The sequence below is a fragment of the Columba livia genome, chromosome 2 (assembly GCF_036013475.1).
Source record: "Columba livia isolate bColLiv1 breed racing homer chromosome 2, bColLiv1.pat.W.v2, whole genome shotgun sequence".
NCBI lineage: Eukaryota > Metazoa > Chordata > Aves > Columbiformes > Columbidae > Columba > Columba livia.
In genome coordinates, this window is record NC_088603.1 from 142,764,782 (window position 1) to 142,787,206 (window position 22,425).

The 22,425-nt window shown below is 39.3% G+C and overlaps 1 protein-coding gene and 1 long non-coding RNA gene across 10 annotated transcripts in view; one reads left to right on the top strand and one right to left on the bottom strand.

Moving 5' to 3' along the window:
- The window catches only part of OXR1 (oxidation resistance 1), a 286,476-nt gene that overhangs the window by 150,666 nt on the left and 113,385 nt on the right, over positions 1 to 22,425 (top strand). The gene's annotated exons all lie outside the window — the stretch shown is intronic.
- LOC110364761 (uncharacterized) overlaps positions 17,291 to 22,425 on the bottom strand; it is a 40,109-nt gene continuing 34,974 nt past the window's right edge. For both annotated transcript variants that reach the window (XR_002423743.2, XR_010470714.1), the window contains one exon: positions 17,291 to 21,441. This is a non-coding gene — a long non-coding RNA (uncharacterized LOC110364761). The remainder of the gene's footprint in view (positions 21,442 to 22,425) is intronic.

Below are 22,425 nucleotides of genomic sequence, written 5' to 3' on the forward strand. Positions count from 1 at the left end.
GACACTAGTTGCTCAGCATCTCATCTCAGTAGAGTGTTGTTCACACATTTGATTAATTTGTTTGAATATTGTGCAGCACTTGATTTGACAGGAAAAGACCTCTGAAGGTTATAGAGTCTGGTGTCCTGTTTGATATGGGACTTCAGCCAACACTAGATCAGAACAGCCAAAGCTTTGTCGTGCTGGGTCTTGACAATCTCCATGGATGGATACTCCACAGCCTCTCAATATCGTGCTGGAACTTGGGCAGAGTGTCCATAGACATCAGTGCTCATGGGCAACTTGCCCACAAACAAACACTAACATTTGTGAACAACATTTGTAGACCCTGGGGAAGTATGGGGGGGGGGGGAACAAACCATGAAGCTTACATGTTTTGTTAAATATCATCTTCTGTGATATTTGTACAGAATACTGGATGAGGTGGCCTGGCTGGACTGAACCGGTGTGGGACACATACAGGTTTTATCTTCTTATCTATGTGACTTGCATAAATCACAAGGAATAGGTTGCTAGAGTCAGTATTACTACATACTACACAATGTTTGAATTTTGCTGACAGGCAAGTTGAAGAGTTTCTCTGTATCTTCACAAAAGCTTAATGGCACATGCTCCTGAATATTGTGATAATAAAAGGTTTGATCATGGACAGCACAGTACTGATACTAGATGAACCTGTTTACTGTACTGACTGAGTTGTTCTGATATTGAGTCTACAGCTTTGATAACCTGAAAGAAACTGTAATTATCTTCTTAGAGCTCCCATCAACTTCAGCATGCTTTAAGTTGTGATTTATATCACCCTTTGATTTAAAAGTAATTTTCTATGACTTGTCTCAAAAACTATTTGTAATAGTCAAAGTCTAATCAAATGGTTTGTTACTTTCTTAGGATGAATGTACTGACACACCTGCAATGGCCTGGGACTGTAAACAGAAAAATATTGGATTCTAGTGATGTTTTGTGTACAGTTGGCTGTTAAATAGCTTAAAAAAGCACATTAGACCTGTTGCTGACCTAATACAGTTCCACAGGAATTTACCTTGTTTTGTCCTTTGTTTGCGTACTTGAAGTACTTTATGAGAACTGGGTTCAAATGTGGGTATGTAAAAGAAGTATGACATCTCTATATAGACATGTCCATATATACAGTCTATATCTTTCAAAATGTAGATGTCAGCATCACATTACCTATTAACTTTAAGGCCTAGCTGGATTTGTTAATGGCTGTCCATTGTATTTAATAGCCATGCAGCTTAAAATTGTATATAAAGAAATGTGTAACCAGCTTTACTTTATCAACTCATGGAAAAAGTAAAATCAAAATTATTTTTAAAATATGGGGGTTTTTATTTGACTATGCAGAAAGTACTTCTGAGATCTTTATATAAATCTTATTCTGCTTTGAAGACACAAAGACGTGGGCATTTACCTTGGACACACATGCTTTGCAGAACAAATTATAGCAGCTTGTGTATGCTTGCAGCTACGGTAGCAGATCCAGGCAATTGTGTAACAGTCTGTGCTCCTAAATACTCCATAGCATGAGAACATTATTTTTATTTTTTATGTCACCTTAAGTTTACACAGCTTTACCTTGGACCTTTTGAAGCTGAATATGTAATGAGAAAGGAATACTCTGGTAATTCCAAGAGATTTAAAAATTTCACCAGCACTGCTCCTACTTTGGAGAGCTATCCACAAGATCCTTATTTTGCATTTCATCTTTCCCACAGACCGCATCTCAGATACTTCCCAAACTTAATGGGTGCAGATGCACTTTTTAAAAAAGTCAGGGAAAAGTAGGTAAGAGAGAGAAGAACTGTGAGGAATAGGCAACGGGGAACAAGTTGTGTGCTCGGATGAAGTGAAACAGCAAATGGAGAGTCAGTGAGGGGAAGAAATAACTCTTCCATATGGCAGGCTCAGCAGGCAGGAAGGCTCCTGCACCTCCAGTGATGAACTGGTGTGAAGAAATTGAGTGGGAACTCCTAGATTAATAAGGCGAGTGTAGGAAAAACAGTCTGCGTAGTGGGTTGGATGAAGTTTTTTGGAGAACTCTAGAAACAGCACCCAAGACATTTAAAAACAAAACCCTAAAATTAAACTTTTTAGATGCTTCAGGCACTTAAAAAATCAGGCCACTTATTTCTGAATTTCTTACTGTTGAGTAACTCCCTCAAAAGAGAAAAAGAAGGTATCTGGGTCTTCAACACTCTAAAAAGTGGGCTGGAATATTATACAGTGTAGAATTATATGGGTAACCTGAATTTGAAGCAGTAAGGCTGCATCAGCTCAGTGGTGTGTCCAGGCTACAATTCTCTCTTCTCAGCTGGCTTGCAGTTGGCCCAGGGGCAGCATCACAGCTGTGTTGCTCATAGGACCCGACTGAAGGGTTGTAGGACCATACTTCATTCTGTAATGCCTCAGGATATTTGTTTAGCAATTTATTCAGGTGGCTGAAATAGCTAATGTTGTCACCCTGTAAAGACGTGCACTTGAGGTGTTGGCTCTCATTCTCATTAAGCCATGAAAACCTGGTGTACAGGGCTTAGGTACTTCTAACAGGATATACCCAGTAGACTAGCTAGTAACCCTGGTTTTGTATATGTAAAAGGCCTTCTTTTGTTCTACTTGCCATTAAAATAGAACTGCAGCACTGGTATAGTAAAAATACATTGTTTAAAAATAAGATGGTTACATAAAAATATGTTTGTGATTCTAGGTCTCAATCAAGAGCAATCATGAAGCAGGACGGTAGTTCATACTAGGAAACGTTAGAGTACAATGCTTCGGGGGGAGAGGAGGAATGCAGCAGTTTTTATCTTTTAATAATTTATGAGAGCCTTAATGCAAACGTCACTGTACAGTCATCTACCACAACTTATTTCATTTGGAAGACAACTATCAACATTCCTAGGAAGCATCTTTGTTGATATGGTTTCTGTCTTCAGCAGAAGGTATTGCTGTTACAGCTACACAGGGTAGTTTAGACAGAACGTGTGAGTGAGTATGTGTACGTGTACGTAACATACAGCATGAGGACACGTGGGAAATACTAATTGCCAAAGTTCTTTTCACGCCAGTGAATCATTTTTTTTTAAAGTTTATTTTGTGTTCCACTTCTAAAAAAAATAGTAAAAAAAAAATAAAAGGAACTCACTGTTCTTCTCCAGTCTTTCTTGCAAATGTGGTCAGCAGAAATCTTAATAGGGAAAACATTTACTTCTACCATATTAGTAGTCTACACTTGTATATTCTTTGAATATTGACATGTTAGCTATTCAGAGTAGTGGAATTAACTGATACAAAATCAGTGTGGAAGAGAAATGAGGCATTTGGGATAAGCAGCTCTGAATAAATACATATTAATTGACTAAGTTTCCAAAACAAATGTCTACTAGCTAATGTCAAAGTGATAAACAGGAAAAGACAGACTTTCTCATGGGCTCCTAATCTTGTTTGTGAGAGAGAAAGTTTCAATGGGTAGTCACTTCAAATTTGTTTGGGTTTAGTTTAGTCACTATTACTAATTTAGTACTTCAAAATGTATTATTGTTAAAAGAAGATGGATCTTCTGAAGAATTTAGGGGCATATAAATGTAAGTAATCACTGGTCACAAGAACTATTAATGCACAAAACAGTATAAGAGAATGTTTATAGAGTGGTAGAGAATATAATAGAGAAGATTTTATGGGGAAACCTATAACAAAATATTTTTTTTCAGTGATTAATAAGTCATCGTCTGTTATGAAAGGGAGAACTAAATGAAAACTGATCAACTACTATTTAGTGGATATAACTATACTTAACCCTTGTGCTAAATGCTTTCGATTGCGTCCATTTAAGACATGACTTTTACAATTATTTGGAAGCATAAATAAAGATATTGTTTACATCTGTGGTAGTTTCACTTTCTTTTCTACATTCCCGGCTGCTTCCCTAAAATTATTACTTGCTTTAAAATATGTCAGAGCTATCAGATTGTGTGTACTGATCCACATTTATTACCAAATTTATATTGTGTTACCCTATCTGCTAATATAAAATCGTTAAGTGGGACTAACATCAGTTTGAGTGGTGATTCATATGTCAGAGGTCTCTTACCCTGGTGGAGCTTTGTCAGTTACGGACCAGCCCAGCCCCGCTGGAGAGCTGGTGTGAGAGCGCCTGGACCATTGGCCACACGTCGCGGTGAATCTGCTATTGGACTCAATACTGGAAAAGGAGAACATTGTTGCACCTGAAAATATATGCTTATTTACAACGAAGCCGAGAATCTTACAGGGTTTATCTTGTGGCATGACTTGCTATTTTAGTCACTGATTAAAAATAAAGCCAGGGGGCTTGCTCTTGCCTTCTCCTCAAAAATAAGCATCAACCTTATTTGAAGGGCAGATGTTGTGGCATTGCTGCTGTTTCTTTTTTTAGTGCTCAATTCCCTTCCTGCTCTGAGAGATTTTATTTGGGGTGCTCTAGAAATACCTTATCCCTTTTAGGGGACATGATCTGATAATAATTGGTGTATTTACTGTAGACAGCTCTTCTTGCAAAGAATACTCCACTTTATTTTCAAACATGTCTTTGAAAGGTCCTTCTTATCATCTGGCAATTGAATATTTTTACTTCTCTTCTGCAGAACTGAATGTGGTTACTTTCTGTGGTAGGTCCCGAATATCCAATTTTTCTCCTACTTGCACAATTACCTTTCTTGTTTGTTGCTAATATTAGGAAAGCATAAAACAGGTATATTAGAAGTAGTTGTATAAGTGGTGGAGTTTGGTGCAGTAGATGCTGTGAATTTGGGCTGCATCCTGTCCCTTGGAGAAGGACAGATGAGAGATGAAGCTGCCAACTCTTTCAGAGGATCCAGATGCTGTTCATACACATTTACAGAGTCTGACTGCCCTGTTCAATGCACTTACAATTTCCTTTCTGAACACTCACTGCTTTTTTTTCTGACTGCTTCCTTTCAAATACGATCTCAGAAACTTTTAGAAGAGGAAGCCATTTTCATAACACCTCATTACCTGTTTGCGAGTGATAAGGAAAGGGAAATAATTGTGGATTGTGTGTATAATAAGGAAAGTGGCTTTCATAGCAACAGTAACTACGCAAAATTCTTACTCGTTCACCTTCCATGAAGATTTTTATTACTGATTCAGATCACATAGCTACTCTGGATGGGCAAGCAATCATTTGTTCATGTGTTTGTTTTTCCCTTTTTTGGAATTTAAAACTTGGAGCAATTAAAAGCCAGTTTTTAGTGTTGTATCCTTTTGTCCTTTACAGATACTCTGTGTATACTTGAATATAAATGAGTTCTGAGCTATGGAGACAGCATCCACCAGAAGAGTGATGCTCATTAGTGTCCTTTCATCTCAGCATGTCCCTTTTCTTAGCATCCTGTGTTTTTTTTTAATCATATAGATTGCTGTCATATCATCTGTTGAGTCATTTTGGGCAAGAAGTATTTCAGTATTTTATAATTTCCCTGCTTTACATGAGGACAAAGCTGAAATCTTTTACAGTTCTACAGGCAAGCTACTCAACTCGCAAGATCAGCAAATAGTAGGTACTCTTGGGATACTAAAATTTGAATCTCTGAGGGAGAAGAAAAGATAAACTGTTTTGACCTATAAGCTCTAGGCTGATAGAGGGTGCATCACCCTCGGTCTCTCTCGATGCCTTCTTTATAAGGGAGAAATGACTGGAATAAAAGGACTTGATTTCTAACAGCTCAGATGTGCCTTGAGCATCATTCAGGTATTGTGAAATAGTGGAATCTTCCTCCTAACAATAAAATTAAAAAAAAGAAAAAGAAACAGCAAGTGTGGATTCACTGTTGAAATAGCTGGGTAATTTAATGATAGAAGATGCAGATAAGCTGAAGCTTTTGAGCCTGAAGAGAGGGTTCAAGGAGGATAATAATTACTGGTAGTGGTAAAAGGCTAAGTCAGGGATCCCTTGAGAAAAATCTTGATCCATAGAAGTTCATGGGACCCAATGGGATAAATATGAAGGATGCTGAAGAAGCTGGCTGAGATCACTGTGAGGCTGTTCTCTATCATCTTTGAAAGGACATGGAAATGATGGGAGGTCCATGATGACTGGAGAAGGGCAAATGCTGCACTCCTTTTCAAAACGGGTAAAAACCAGGGAACTACAAACTGCTCAGCCCCACTTTCAGTCCCTAGGAAGAACATGGGGCAAATCCTCTTTGAAGCTGTTTCTGGATAAGCGAAGGAGAAGGTGATCTGGAATCGCCAGTATGGCTCTACCATGAGTAATGCTTTTCAAACTTTATTGTCCTCTCAGATGAAATGAAGATATCTGTGGGTGATGTGAGACTGGTAGATAGCATCAACCATTACTTTAGCAAATACCATTTTTTGTCACATTTATTGTCTTCCAGAGCATCCCTGTCTCTATATTGGGGCATTATAGCCTAGGTGGTTGGACTACTTGATGGCTGGAAAAACTTAAAAGGCTTTAGTCATCCAGATTATCATGAGCCCTGTGAGAGAAGGCTGAGAGAGCTGGAGAAGGGGACAGATTGAGGAGGACCTTACAGCAGCCTGCCACTGTCTGCAAGGAGGCTACCAAGAAGATATCTGGAAGTCCACTCTTCACAGTGGTGCATGGCAGGATGATGGAAGACAATTGCCCTAAATTGATGTATAGGAGGTTTAGACTTGATATAAGGAAAAACTTTTTCCCATGGGGAGAGTCAAGGAGTGTATCAGGATGTACAGAGAGGTTGTATGGCCTCTATCCTTACAGATTTGCAAGACCTAACAGGTTAAATCCCTAAACAACCTGGTCTGATCTCATTGGTGACCCTGCTTTGACCAGGTGATAGACTTCAGACCTCCTGAGGTCCTTCCCAGCCTGATTCAAACTTGAAATCTGAGGGAGTTTTACTGCACAAGCAGAGAGCTGTTCTCAGCTTTCAGTGGCAGTGAACTCTCTCCTCAGCTACTTATAAGAGCCCAAATTTTGCAGTCTTCATCATGCCTGCTAGGGTACATTGATTTCCAGTTATTTTATCTGGTAAACTTCTCCATTAGATGAGGGACTATTACACACCAAAGCACCTGTTGCCATTATTCATATTTTATTCACTCTGAAGTCAAATGTGAGGTTTCCAGATAGCTTGATAATTCTACACAGCTAAAAAATATTCTAAACAGCTAAAGCTGATAAAACTGACTAAAAAAAATTGTGATATTTTTACAATAAAGAAAGATTAAAGTAGCTGAATTCATTACCTGTTCCTCTAATTACCCACTCTTAAATTAAAAAAAAAAAGTTTTGAAAGTTCTTAAAAGATCATGGAAGACATATTAGTGCAAGGGGAGTCTCGTAGTTCTGTTTTAGGGATCGTTTCTCTTCTCCATGTTAAGTATTATGAAAGCTGTGATTTTGAAGTGTTAATCAGAGATTTAAGTTTATTGATAGTATCCAAAATCTTGGCATATTTTTTATTTGTTTCCTTAAGCTTTCTTTAAATCCATAAAAATGTCTGCAAAGATGGGGGACGGGGTTGGAAAAAGACATTTTGGAAAGAAGCAAAGCCCAAATACTGCAGGTAATCTCAGTTTGGAAAGTGACTTCCCTCTGAAGCTAACACTGGGATGGTGAACCCAGCAAGTTTACTTCCATAAAACGTACATGTGAGCACAAAATCTCCAATCAAAGTCTGATGTTACTCATTCCAGAATGACTGTGTTAAAGCAGAACTTGGTTGGGAATACAGTGACAGGGTGGCCCAATCCGGCCGATGCTGGGAGTGGGTGGCACCAGCCAAGCTTTTTGAAAAGCTTCCTCTTCTACTGCTTTTTTTTCCCCTGACTAATTTTTACCCTGTATTCAAGCTTTCTTTTTATTTTGCCGGATAAATAAGAACAAGATGTGATTTTTCACAAGACAGAGCTACTGGGTTAAGTTCATCTCTTGCACAGCTTGCCATGGAGTTCCTTTTGGATTTTAACAAACTGGCTCGTTATTATGCTCTTCCCCCCAAAATCCTATGGGAACTACGTATAGTTGCCAAACCTTGATTTTTATCTTGGGCCATGAAGAAGAGTTGCATTTTATCATGGAGTTATTGTAGTGTTGAGTGTTCCACAGTTACAGAGTATTAGTATGCACGTAGGAATATGCAAAGAATTTACAAGTATAAAATATTCACCATTTATGAAAGAAGCCTTTTAATAAATTTAGATACTAATTAGCCAGACATGTTCATGAAAACTAAGTAGTGGCAGCAGCCCACTATGTTTCCAGTGAATCTCATTAATTAATATGCTTGAGAGATTATTTTTTTCTTTTAATTTGCAGAAGGCAGAATGACAATCCCTTTCCTCTTCCAGAGGAAATGAGGCAAGCATAATTTGTTCCAGGAGTTGTAAATTTGCAGTTTTTCAGCGATCTTAGCCATACATTTGCTTAAGAACACGTGTGATCACTTGGATATGTAATTAGGTGCTTTTGTGATCTACCTGCAGTTGAAATTATGTTGGTCCCTTTTCATTTGTATGTAGAACAGTGCTGAGATTAGTTGTTCGATAGTTTGCTGGGTTTCTGATATTCTTGCTCTTAATAAGTCTAGGAGACTTATCCTCCGTATAGCCATGTTTGAAAACATACAACTTAAATGTGCTAAGAAAACTAAACAATGTTTAGAGAAATTGACTGAAATTCATTCTACAGATTAAATGGCAAATCACAGAATCACAGAATCAACTGGGTTCGAAAAGACCTCAGAGATCATCAAGACCAACCCTTGGTCCAACTTCAGTCCATTTACTAGATCATGGCACTAAGTGCCATGTCCAATCTCAGTTTAAAAACCTCCAGGGATGGTGAGTCCACCAGCTCCCTGGGCAGCCATTCCAATGCCTGACCACTCTCTCCGTAATGTTCTATCTAAGAACAAGAAACTCTTGTTTTAATAAAACATGAAACGCTGATTGTTCACGAGTCCAGTCTTTCTAATGTAGCTGCTAACGTTAGCAGCAGCTAGGTATTGAAAACTGCTGGGATCTCAGGGAGAACCCGACATCGGTGTGAGTCCTGAGAAGCACCCGAATTACATGCCTGCCAATGCGGAGATAACAAAATGTCACCTAATGGTGTGGCCCAAACTCCGGTGTAACAAAATGTGGTGAATCCACATGGGGTTGAAACTACATAATGCACAACTGAGTTTGATTTGGTAATTTCTAGATAAATTAGAACAACTTTCTCATATTATCTGACATTGATCTAAACCTATACTGATTTGTTGTGTTTTTTTTTTTATAATCAATACTAAATACATACGTTCCAAACCTGTCAGAAGAGAGTAATACAAGGGTTATAAAAGATAAACCTCATTTCTTACTAGCAAAGATTTCATTGTTTGCTGGAAAATAAACCAAGCCAAGTAAAACATGTAGTTTGGCTTTTTTACATACTACATTTCTGTTTAAGGGTCACAGATGGGTTTGTTACTCCTCACGAGTAACGAGCATGAGAGCTAAGATAGATAATACAAGAAGTAAAGGGCTCACCTCAAACCCTGCAGGGGTCTCCTGCAAGAGAGGACAAATATGTTTTTCCATTACAAGGTTGTTCTGAAAGACTGACTTTATAATGAGAATATATCCAATAGAATAGCATATTCTTAGGAATAGCATGTCTTTATTATACTTGATTGTAATTAATGTGCCAGAAAACACTTTTTCTAATAAGCTCCATTAATAAAGGTGGATTGGGTTCAGCATAAAGTCTCAGTGTTCATCGAACAGGGTTCCTTTGTTTGGTGTTTTAGAAGCCCCATATCCTTCACTATGTTCTTGACATAAACGGCATCAAATTGATTTTCTTATTTCATTTACCAGAGCCAGAAAATGCATAACTTCATTTTCTTTTGGATAGTTTGCCAATTTCTTCTTTGGGGCAATAAACATTGTTCTCTGTACTGGCAAGAATTACGTGCTCTAAGTTCTTTTGTAATTATTGAATTTTTGTGTTTTTCTGTGAGAGCTTAGTAAATGACAACTTGAAAACAGGGAGTTCAATTTTATTTTTTAAACAAGGATAGTGAAGTCGTCTTATGTTGGGAGAGAACACTAATTCTTTATTACAACTTATGTCTGTATTATTTAGAAAAGAAAGGCTAAGAGTTTATTTCGTATTGTTGAAATCATATGTCTGAGGGATCTATAATTCACCTGAATTAATCAGGAGTTAATAGGCTCCTGATCACAGAGGTAAAGGCATTGGAGAGAAGGAGTGGGCATTGCTGCAGGTATGAAGAATGTAGGACCAGTGAAGCACCAGTACAAGAAGGAAGCAGCAGTGCCAGCAAACGAGAAAGGAGCTTAGGGAGTCAGGATGAGAGTAGCTACAAAAAACTTCACTTGAGAAGAGTGCGTATAGTGATGCAGAATGCCAAAAAAGTCCAGTCTCATGCCTTAATCCAATGTTCGGTTAATAAAATCAGCCATGGTACTTCTGGTTCTCATTCTGCTGACAATATCCCTGTCACATTTGGTATTAAGACATTTTTAATTTGAAAGAACGAGGAGACAGCTTCTAGCTAATTTACTTTATTAGTAAAAATACAGAAGTCCTATTTCAAATATATTGATAAGAAGTGCTTTCCTTCACTTACATTCCTCTGAGAAGGAAAGATGGAAACATTTAGCCTGTTTCAGCTACCCACCCACTTGTAGGCTTGATACTTGCCCCTTTTCTACTGTCAAAATGACAGTAGAATGTGTGAATATAATCTAAAAATAGAGAGGAAAAAACCCAACTATAATATTTTTTTAGTTGCTAGAGACTTCAGTGGGATTGTTTTTTCTAACTAATGCACATGGTAGGTATGAACACAAAACTATGTATAGTAGCATCTGTTGCTTAACAGCATAACCAATGTTTCAGTTTTGAATGTTCATAAACTACCTGTAAATTAGCACACTCCCTCTGTGCTCTGCAGGATAGGAAATGCACATTATGGTGGGTTTGTGTTTTCTTTTTTTCTTTTTTTTTTTTTTTTAATCACAATGCATAGATTATTTTGGGTTTTTTTGCTAAATTAAACAGCAAAAGAAGTATTATTTCTACCAATAAGATAGATGGTTAAGATTTGCAATTATTCTTATATTCTGGGTGTTGTAGTCCATGATCTTCATGCTCAGCTGCTCAATAAAGGAAGTTCCCTTAAAACCATCTGCAGTAATCCTGCAGCTTGCTTCTAATATATTTGTGCTGTTGAAACCTCCCAGGTTTTCTGTTGGCTTGCTAGTGGTTGCGTAAGGCAGAAGTAGAAGAAATACGATGTTTATGTGGAAACTACTATTATTTATACCAACATCAGCCCTGAGATGTAATGTAGATATACATGTGTTCCTCCCCACACGTCAAGCCAGCAACATGCCTGGGGAGGGCAGCCGTGTTTTAAAGTCCAAAGCAAAACCAATGTCTGGGTCAGCTGGCTTCTGCCATCCCAAACCTTGCTGGGGGGCCCCTGTGTCACCCACCCCAGGTACCCACAGCACCCTCAGCCTTCTCAGGAGCCAGAATATGAAGGGTTTGCTGCCAGGGTAACTCAATTGAACAATTATTTGCAGTTCGACTCTGTTCTAAAGCATAATTCTGCTCCCTAGGCTAGTGTATGTAGATCTTCGGTCGCAAATAACCTGTCTTTGCTATAAGATCCTGATTATATAGACGATGTATATGTATAGGGGTTTTATTGGTGTTTTTTTAGTGGGGAAGAGTGGGTTGCTTTGGGGATTCTTTGCAATTTTTGTGGGTTTCAGAGGGGCATGTTCAGGTTGTAGCAGAAAGATGCATCTCTCAAAGCTTGTTTACTTCTGATATAGCACAGACAATATTCTAACAAAGATCAGTCTAATGTTATTTATGTGAAATCCCAAGGCATACAGGATAAATGTATTAATTGTAATTGATGCCAGTTTGAATTTAGGTTATTTAGCATCAAGTAATGTTATCTGAAAGCAAATTTAATTTGTATGTGACATCTGTGATGATCCTGCTGGAATGATTTATGTAGAAAAATTGCTAGAAATGTGATCCTGTCCTAATAGAGAAATTCATAATAATAAAAGAAGATATTTGCTGCTCTGAGGAGTTCGTTAGCTAACTAGTGTTAGTTGTTTGCTAACACTTGAGATGTATTAGCATAATGGGAAAGCCGTTGTCATGCAGCCTACCATCTCAGCAAGAGAAAATTAAATAGAAAGGAGTCCCTTACCACACAGTATATTCAGGAAGCATTGATAAAGGTAATATACAGTGATTAAGGTTTTTAAATAATTTCCTCTGTTGCAATATTTGTGTTTGATAATAAAAACAGGGTCTTCAGTTAAAGTGCAATTGGATTCCATTGACTGAAGCAACCTGCCTCCATGCATGTCCCACTCAGAGGAATACTACAAGTTGCTGAATTAATGGATGGTGGAGGAACTGATGTTTTTTCAGCTTAATCCTTGTGTTCCCTCTACCAGAGCTTGTGCTTTGCTAGGGTGTAAGGATGTAAAGAAACAGAGAACAAGTCTTGTCACTCTTTGAAGTTACGAGTTCAGGAGAGGGAGGGAAGGAGAGGGATGTTGTTTGCCTTTTCTTTTTAATGGGCTTTAAATTCACAGTGAAGAACTGATGGAGAATTACCTTACTTTTCAAAACTTACACTATAATTAATGCTAAATGTCCTGAAGTTTTTGAGAGTCCTTAACAGTCATTTTGTGATTTTCTGTGGGGGTTTGGAGCAGATCCTTCTTTACTTGAAAAAGTGGGATTGATTCAAGATAAAGGCATTCTAAAACCTCTCCTTCTCACAGAATCACAGAATGTCAGGGATTGGAAGGGACCTCGAAAGATCATCTAGTCCAATCCCCCTGCTGGAGCAGGAACACCTAGGTGAGGTTACACAGAAATGTGTCCAGGCAGGTTTTGAATGTCTCCATAGTAGGAGACTCCACAACCTCCCTGGGCAGCCTGTTCCAGTGTCTGTCACCCTCACTGTGAAGAAGTTTCTTCTCAAATTTAAGTGGAACCTTTTGTGTTCCAGTTTGAACCCATTAACCCTCGTCCTATCATTGGTTGTCACTGAGAAGAGCCTGGCTCCATCCTCATGGCACTCACCCTTTATATATCTGTAAACATTAATGAGGTCACCCCTCAGTCTCCTCTTCTCCAAATTAAAGTGAAGTCTCTTAGTAAACACAACTTGATGGATGCATAATTTGTGAACTGCTGTAGTATTTGGTGGTGGGTTAGAGGGTTTAAATATACTTTTATGTTGTTATATTTGTGTTGCTTAGTCAAGCCGTCTTCATGAGAATATTTTTGGGTCTGTTTAGGCTATAATCCAGCCAACAATTGTGATCCCTCTCCCATCAATACTGAATGAACAGGTTCAACTCGAGTTATTCAGTGCAGATAATTTCTGTTCACCCCAGTATGATTTAAAATTTTGTTTCAGGAGATTTTGTTTCACTGGTGCAAACAGGATCAAGCAATTTGCCACCACCTTTCTTAGCAGAACCCTACCCAAAAGGCTATTGATATCAATGACATCATTTCTTTTATTTCGAAACAAAGTATCTGTCTTCCATTTCTTCAGTGCTCCAAGTTTTGTATTGAAATATACACAAATTCTGTTCAAGTGAACTGAACTACCCCAATGAAATTCAAATTCAATCACTATGACCGTGGGCTAAAACAAACGGGTTGCTTTTTTCTCTTGTGTAAATGCTGATCCCCTTCATTTTCTTAATGCTGACAGTACTGGCAGGTAAATTAGTTGCTTTGCAAGGCGGATTATCTGCACTGGTATCTCACAACATCCCTACTTCCCGATTCCAGCTCATATTTCTGATTACTGTCTGTGAACAACCATACAGATATTCGAGGACAGAGAAGTAAAATGTGCTGGTAACTGGCAGTACTGGCAGCCTGGTAGTTTGTACCGACTGCAAGTCCCAGCAGAGTCACTGAAGTTGGGAAGAAACCCCAACAGTTTCAGAGGTCACACACAAGCTCTAATAAAGGCTACACTAGTCCCTTCCTAATAAATTATGTATGACACTAGTCAAGTTATTAGTATTCTTAAAGGCTAGTGATTTAAGAGTTTTTCACATACAGCAGATATATATTTCTATGCTGCCATTTTTTGGGGGGGAGAATAGGGTAGTTAGTACATTGTGCATCTTCCAGGGAAATTAGCTGTTATCCCGTTAACCACTTCAACATATAAATGCCTACAAATCTGATTATCAAATTAGATTAAATGCCTTCCGGTTAGTAATGCAGAATTTGTGGATGCAGATAATTTAAGAACAAGCTTCACAAAACTTGGAGGCTGATACAAAAATGTATCATTTTTATGTGCAGTACAAATATAACCTACACTACGGTGTTCAGTTGTGCTCTCTAGGCAAAGGTATAAATCCGCACAAGCTCTCAGTGTTCATAAAGTTTACTCTGAGTTTGTTTCATCAGGGCTTTAAGCAGAATCTGGCCCATCATTTCTGCACAATACTATTCAGTAGGCTGTATGGGAGGGAATTGGCTTCACCTGCACAAAGGTGTTGTGTTAGGAATTACTGCAATTCCAATAGGAATATGGAATTGTGTTGGCAGCAGGAACAGCCTGACAGGTCCCTGCCTGACAGGTGAGTGTGCACAGATGGGGATGCAGGGTGCTTGTTTCTACCCCACTTCTTGCCCAACAGATTTGCACTGACAGTAGCATCGTAAATTACCCCACTGAGTTCACAGCTTCAATCTAAGAACTGAAATTCCTCTTACAACTTGAATGATTTTCTAATTCAATTGGAAATGTTTAATTCTGCATTCTCTAGCTGTTTACTACTGAGGTGCCCAAATGGTGTCCACATCTGCTTTTGGACCCTCCAAATGATGATGGGTTTTAATAAACAGGTGCTTTTAAATAATTATTTACTTTGTGTGTTATTTTTTCCTTTAGAAAATCCTAACTTTGAGTGACGCTTGGGAAAGAATTCAGCCAAACTATTTTGCAGTATTGAAGCTGGCCTAGGGAGGAGCAGTTTGTACTGTTTGCAGGGCTAAAATGTGGCCTTCTTGGAGACCACTCACCTCTTTTCAAATAAAACCGTGCAGTGAGGGCACCATGTGTGAATTTTTAATGAATTTGTGAACAAAGGTCTGATTGCTCAAGTAAAACTTCTTGAGGCATGAACTGGAGCAGACATTATGTTCTGGTTGCTGTGCAAAGTGATCAGCGGCAGCAAATAAAATAAACCTCTTTGTTCCAGGTCTTTCTTGCACGCAGTTGCACAGTTGTTGCAGTTTCACAACCATCCACCCAAAACCATCCTTAGGCAACTGTCCTGTACCTATGTGTAATCAAATCAATGAGTTAAGCTATAACATTAATGTGGCAACAAAAATACTTTTTCAAGATAAAAGTGTAGGTCTTCTGTTACAGCTCCTGTTCCAGATTGTCACTATTAAAATACAGCTTGTGAGACTCAAGCTCAGTGTATGTCATGGAAATAAATATTGTGGCTTTCATAGCATTGGTAAATAGGAACACAAACTGTTCCTGTTATTTAGAAAAGGGATGTAAATGTGGAAAAGTACCTCATCCCAAAAGTTAAAAATACTTCTGTATGTTCTGTTCTCAAGCCTTAGAAGATGCTGGTTAAGAACATCTTTATCTCTAAGTATTTTACTAATGAGCACATAATGAATTAACTACTTCCCTCATCATGCAAAGTTTCTCAAATATTGGACACTTACTGAAATTTGATAGTGAGGAAACCCTGACGTTGTTAAAGCATGACTTGCTTCTTGAGTTAAAAATTTTGGCTGATTCAAACTAATTACAGTATTATGAAGCAGTATCAGTATACTGAATGAACACAGTGTGTTCCCAGTAGCTATCTCATACAGTAGTTTATGAGTAATATTAAGTGATCAAACTCATATTTACTGTGGCATCTGGGAGGCCCATTAGTGGACCTCTGGTGCGTGGTGCATTACAAACAGGACAAGAGACATAGCCCTTGCCTCAGGGGATTCCCAGTCTGAGAGGCTGCTGAGGAAGGCACGGGGGTAGGCGGCACAGAGGAATGGGTCAGCGTGACCATGCTGGGCTGGGCTAGAGCTGGAGCTGGCCCTGGGGGAGCAAGAACCAGCCCAGGAGGCTGGTCAGAACACACCTGTAGAAGTCTGGGTTTGTGTATGATGTGATTAACTGAGCCAAGGGAATCCAGCTGTAGATGTTAAGGTACAAATTGTGTCTGCGCAGAACTGTGTCTCTTCTGCTTCCACTTCACCCTTGGTGTCTGTGCACAAAGCTTTGCTGTAGTAAATGGATTTCCCAAACGAGATGAGCAGGAGCTGGGAGATGTGGGCATGGCACTGCTGGACAGGCAACCACCGCGGCTGCTTCTCCCACTCTCAACCTTTTATTACAGGCATGTGAGAGTCAGGAGGCACTTACTTAAAGGTATTAAACAGGGTTCAGGACTAAGAGTTATAACATCTGGGTTATAACAGATGGTTACAAGTTTTGAGGATATTATTTTGCTCCTTTTGATATTTTAAAATGTCAAGTAAATAAACAGAACAGATGTTGCCTGTTTACCTGCTTAAAATATGAATTTATGAGGTGTGGAGGGTGTTGCCTCTTCTGGATACATCAGCAGTCTTTGAACCTCATTTTCCTCTTTCACTTATTCTTGGTTTTTTTTTTTTTGATAGGTAGCTGAATAAGATGCTTAGTTGACCTAGGAGACAACAGCTTGAACTCATGTTTTTGATGTCCTTAAGCTGTAGATGTTCAATATTTCTTAGAGTTTGTTTATTATTTATATAGTGTTCTTGTACTTCTCAGAAGGGTATTTAAAAAATCTGTAGTCTTTTATACAACAGTGTTACGTATTATGAGATGATCTTATTGGTGTGGCCAAGGGAGTATATAAGGAAAATGTTCCATGTCTGTCTTCCATTGTGAACAGCAACTCACCTTTCAATCTTGTCAATTATAAACATGCATTTCCTCTAGCAAAACTCTTTTATTCTGAAATATTAAACTGCAGGACCAATGTTGGTGGGTGGTTTTTTTTGGTGTAATGATGACTCAGTGTTATGGTATTTTGAATTTGCACTTACTGTTTATTCTTGAGAGGTCAAATACTTCTCTGTGATTCTGTGGAGAACATAACTACCTTCCCACCTGAACACTGAATGTCACCAAGAAAAAAAAAATAAAGCACTAGGAAAAGTCATGGTACATTTATTTGAGCTAATATGCTACAATTATGCAAGTAAAAGTTCACTGAATTAACAAGAGCATATCAAGCTTTTCCAGTCTGGCCAGCTAATTCAAGCTGGTGGCTCTGGATAGGATCTGTGCCTCTGGAGTAAACTGGTGATATGGGAATGGTTTCTACTTGTCAAGCGTGTCATAAAAGACTATCCCAATTAATATGAACGAGCTGCTGTAGTAGCAGCGGTGGCACAGAGACTGAAAGGTGAAGAGCAGTAAACATTCGTCTCTCAGCCCTGAAGTGATTAACTTAATTGGTGAGAAGGTGTGGGGCATGTGTGCAGGCTGCGCTGCGTGCTCCGCCCGCCGTGCGGATAGAGCAGAGTCTCCAGTCCTCAGCGCTTGGCTCTAATGTACCCATCACTGCCATTGTGTTCATTTGCAAGTCACGGGAAACAAGCTACAAATCCAGTTGTGTGTGGAGTGAGGAAGCATTTTGTTTACTCATGGCAACAAAACCTACAGCTCAACTTGAAGATTGCCTAACTCGTGCTTGTACGCTGGAGTGATGCTGGCCCGAACTATGAGCATATGAACACCTTGAAAACAGGCAAAAAAATAAACACAGCATGGCTTTTTGCTTCCTTTTCCTAAATAATCAGTTACTGTGTGGTTCAGAGAACATATCTATTCTTTTACGACTTTATGGTATGATAATTCAGAAGTGATAAATCATTTATGAATGTGTGTAGGGATTCAGGGGCAAACTGCTTCCAGCCTCAGACTGGTTAGATGAGGGAGAAGGCTGCTGAGGGCTTTCCTTTTCAGCTCAGAATCATCCTCCTGGGATGGGGCTGAACAGGACCCGGTGAGGCTGGCACAGAGCAGGCTGCCGGGAGCAGAGGGAGCGAGCTGCCCAGCCTCACTGTCTGCAGCCATCGCCCCCAGAGACCAGGGCGTTCGAGTGATCCTTGCATGAAGTGTCTTCTCAGCACTCACAATCTATTGCTGTAACTTTATCCTGCCCTCAGCACACGCAGTTGGGCCTTCAGGGTTCAGTTATATATTTGAATGGCTATGAGGTCTGCAGACACAACAGATTGTAAATTTATGCAATGCTACAAAGCAAGCAGAAGTGAAGTGATGAGGGATCTGCAATCTCTAAGCCTGTAAAAAGAGCTGAATAATGGAAAGATTATTTATAATTAAGAAAAAAAAAAAAAAGATTGTGTCATGTTTCTTTTATGTGTCTTTGCAATGACCACACAAAGATTCTGACTTGGTGCAAGAGCTTGCAGAACCCTGTCACACTTCCTGAAAATATATTTAACCTTTAAAACAAACATACAAACATCTCACAGTTGGGTTTTCCTTTGCTGGTTGGTTGGGTGTTTTTTGCCTTTTTTTTTTATGTGAGTGATTACTTGCTGGATATTTTAGTCCTAGTTTTTCTTTTAGTTTTGTGCTCCAAATGAGATAATTCCTATTAGCCTATGGAGTTCATGTAGGGCAGGCAATTGCAGTACTGAACCGTGGAAACAACCTTTATGGTGCCTGATTCTTCCTGGAACAGCATTTTTAAGGGCACAGTATGTTCAGCAAGCTTCCTTCTTGATGTATTATGTGGATGACTTTCTCAGACACAGGTCAGGCACAAGTCCTGCTCTTTTGACATGGCACAGCCCATAAATACAATTAATGTCATGTCTGCAAATACAACGAGACCGATTTGCTAATAAAAATCACTAGTGACATCTATCAACTAGATTAAATTAATCAGATCATTGCTGCTGTAGTAGAAAATGTAATTGTTCCTTGATGTGAATTCTGGGACTCAAGTTACACCATCAGAATGGCACTTACCCACGAAGATGTGGGTGATGGTGTTTGCATGCCTACATCCCTGGTGCTGGCTGGATTCACTCATTTCGTAGCAGGGCTCCATGAATTGTTTCTCAAGCAGAGGTTTGGCACTTTCAGTATGTTTTGGGGAGAGTTTATAAATACAGTGTTGTGCTTAAAATACAATGTTGTGATAGAGCTATTCTTTTGCTAAGTAAGTTTGTTTTACCATGTTCATAATTCAATTTTGTATGAGATGTTATCAGTATAGTAATTCTAAGGAAACAATCATGTTACAGTGTATTTTAAACAAATCTGTGCTGTAGGTTTCTAGAAACAATGTAAATAACTTGTTATTGCCTTTCTTTTAGAATCTGTATACAATAGTATTTTATAACATAACATTAATTACTGATGATATTCATATGGCTTGAGAATCTCTCAGTTTTATAGCTTAGAAGTATTTTCTTTTTTTTATTTTTGACAGAGGAAGACACAACAGAGAACATCAGGAAGAAATACGAGTTCATTAAATTTCTCTCAATAGCTTTTTTGTTTGGTTGGTGTGTGGGGCTTTTCTTGTTGTTGTTCATTGATATATCTTCTCTTGCATTCATAGACTTGGATGATTTTGAGCTTTCAGAAGACTAGTGAGTATTTGACCACTTCACGCTACAGTGAGTGTAAGATTTTCTTTATGAAATATTGGCCTAAACAGCAGGCCATGTAAGAACAAGCAGGAAAAAAAATTAACTTGACCCTGCAAGAAAGCAAGCAGCCTGTTCTGTCTCTCTGGCAAAGTGGCTGCATGAGGACTTGCTCCAGCAGCCTAATTATCTCCCAGGGCAATGGTGGTGGAAGAGAGGGACCTGTGGCACCTGGACAAGGGAAGGGCTGGATGGGAAGCATCATGCAAAGGCAGGAGAGCCGCACTGCGTGGAGCCGCTCAGGGTGCAGCAGGATCTGCCTCCATCGTTGCCAAGCCCCGCCTGGCTCTCACAGAGCTGTTCGGCATCTCTGCCCTTTACTTTTCAGTGCTCCTGTTTCTGGAAGACTTCATTAGCTTGGGCAGGATGCACTCAGCTGGCTCAGACCCAGCTGAGAGAAGGCTGACGAAGCCATGCATGCTGAGAAAACTGGTGCAAACTAGTGATTCTGCTAGGCCTAGCAGAGCAAAGAAAATCCCATTTGATTTAGCTGACTATGCAGAGCCATTTCTATGTCCATGTCAGTCAGTTGTCCAGTGTGCCTGTGAGCTGCCTTGGTTTTGCAGGATGCTTGCTCTGGGTAACACGATGTGGTCAGGTTGTCCACAGATCCTGCAAGCAACAGAAGTGGCCTTGCCCTTGAGTTGATGAGCTGGGCTGGCTCTTCTGTGGATTTTTTTTAGACAGTTTCAGATACAGTGGAAGCTAATGGATATGCTGACTTCTATTCTCCCTGGAGAAATGAAGAAATAATTATTTTTTCTTTTTCAAATAAGATAGTTGAGGATATTAAAAGTATTGCCTTACTTAGGTTTAATCTTGTGCATGATTGCCTTGGGCAGTAGCTTCTGTTGTCTTGTTACCTCAGTCCACTGAAGTATTCAACTCCTGCTTTCATGTCGCCTGAATGAAAGCTGTTAGCGTACCCATTAGGTTTAAGAACTGTCATTGCCTAGAGACAAGATCTAATATTGTCTAGAGATCAAAATCTTGATTGATGGCAGCCATTAACACCCTCTTACGTTAAGATACCTTCATGTCCACATATTCCATCCAGACCAACAGGTTCAATATCTTTTCAGTTAACCCATGTGATCCTGCAGTCTGTATTCACCCCTGGGCTGGGAAGGCAGCTGAACTGTTGCATTAGCGTGACTGGATTTATGTCTGGCCTACAGCAGGGCTGTCATCTGGGGCTTCCTCGACAATGCCAGTGCCGCTCATGCGGGCTCCTTCCCTTCACTGGTACCAGTAGGGAGGCTCTGAAGTCAAGCCATGGTGCTGTGCTGTGGAGGAACCCGTGCCTGTGCGTGTGGAACTGATTAAGAGATTCTGCATTGCTGCTTTGCAGTATTTTATTAATAAGATAAAGGGTTTCCCATAGTTAAAGTGCATGGATTAAGAATTGCTGTAGTACCATCGTCTGGATGTTCCATGTGAGTTTTTGAGGGCTGGTGATGAAAAGAGACCTGCTGCGGAGGCTGGGAGCAGTCAGGGTCTGGGGGAGAGCTGTATCGCATGAAGCAGCTCTCCAGCAAACAGACTGCATTTCGGTTTCTCTTTACGTTTCTGAATCTGGTAATTCATCTTGTGGTTTTAGGTGATGATTGCAGCTGGAAAATAACACAACATAGAGAAGCTTTAACTATAGAATGTCAGTAAATAAAACATAATACATGAAACAGAACAGTACGAAGCCACCATACCATCTCAATACCATCTCCTGAAGTGTGCTTTTTTTTTTTGCCTTCCCCTCCCCTTTTTCTTTCTATAGCAAAAGTGCTTCTGACTCTTCCTTAGGTAAATTAATAACCTCGATTTTGAAGTTGGATTTTTACTTTAACACTGTCTTTTGTCATCTTGTCTAATAGTCCTGTTCTCAAATCCAAAGCCATCTGAAATTTATTAGAAGAAATGAGACTGGAAAATGTGCATGCCCAATGTTAAATAGACCATTTGAGACATAAATACTTTCCTTCCTTTTCCCTCCCCGAATATGACCAGATATATGTGGCACATCAGTGCTTTTTGCTTGGGAGAAAATGCTAACCTGGCAAACTGGAAAAACTCCTAAAAGGGAGACAGACAAGCTCATTCCAGGAGGTTGGAGTTCTGCAAATGAGATATGTACAGCATTTAAATGTTGGCCCGTGAGTTCACTGACATTTCTTATATGTTGATTTAGACTGACTCTAAAGTGTACAAAATATAACTTGAATATATGATATAAAAACACTAAGTCTTAGGAGTTCTCTCTACATAATCAAGTGAGAATCAGAAATATATGGAAGAGAATGTTTTGGTCTATTCATAATGCATGCTGTCTAGACAACTGGCCTTATAAGAGGAATATTCTCCTGCCTTTTTTTTTCTCTAAACAGAAGAAAAGCTTTGCTCCTGAGACTTGTTGTTAAACAAGGGAACCAGGATAACACATGTGTAATCCATGAAGCTGACACCGCAATGTCTGTAAATGATATGGGAGTTTAAGTAGGAAACAGATTTTGGCATTCAACACAGGGCTAAATATGTGTGTAGACTGCTAACTAGATGCACACACAGGGTGTGCAGTCTTGTTTGGAGCGGGAAAAAAAGAA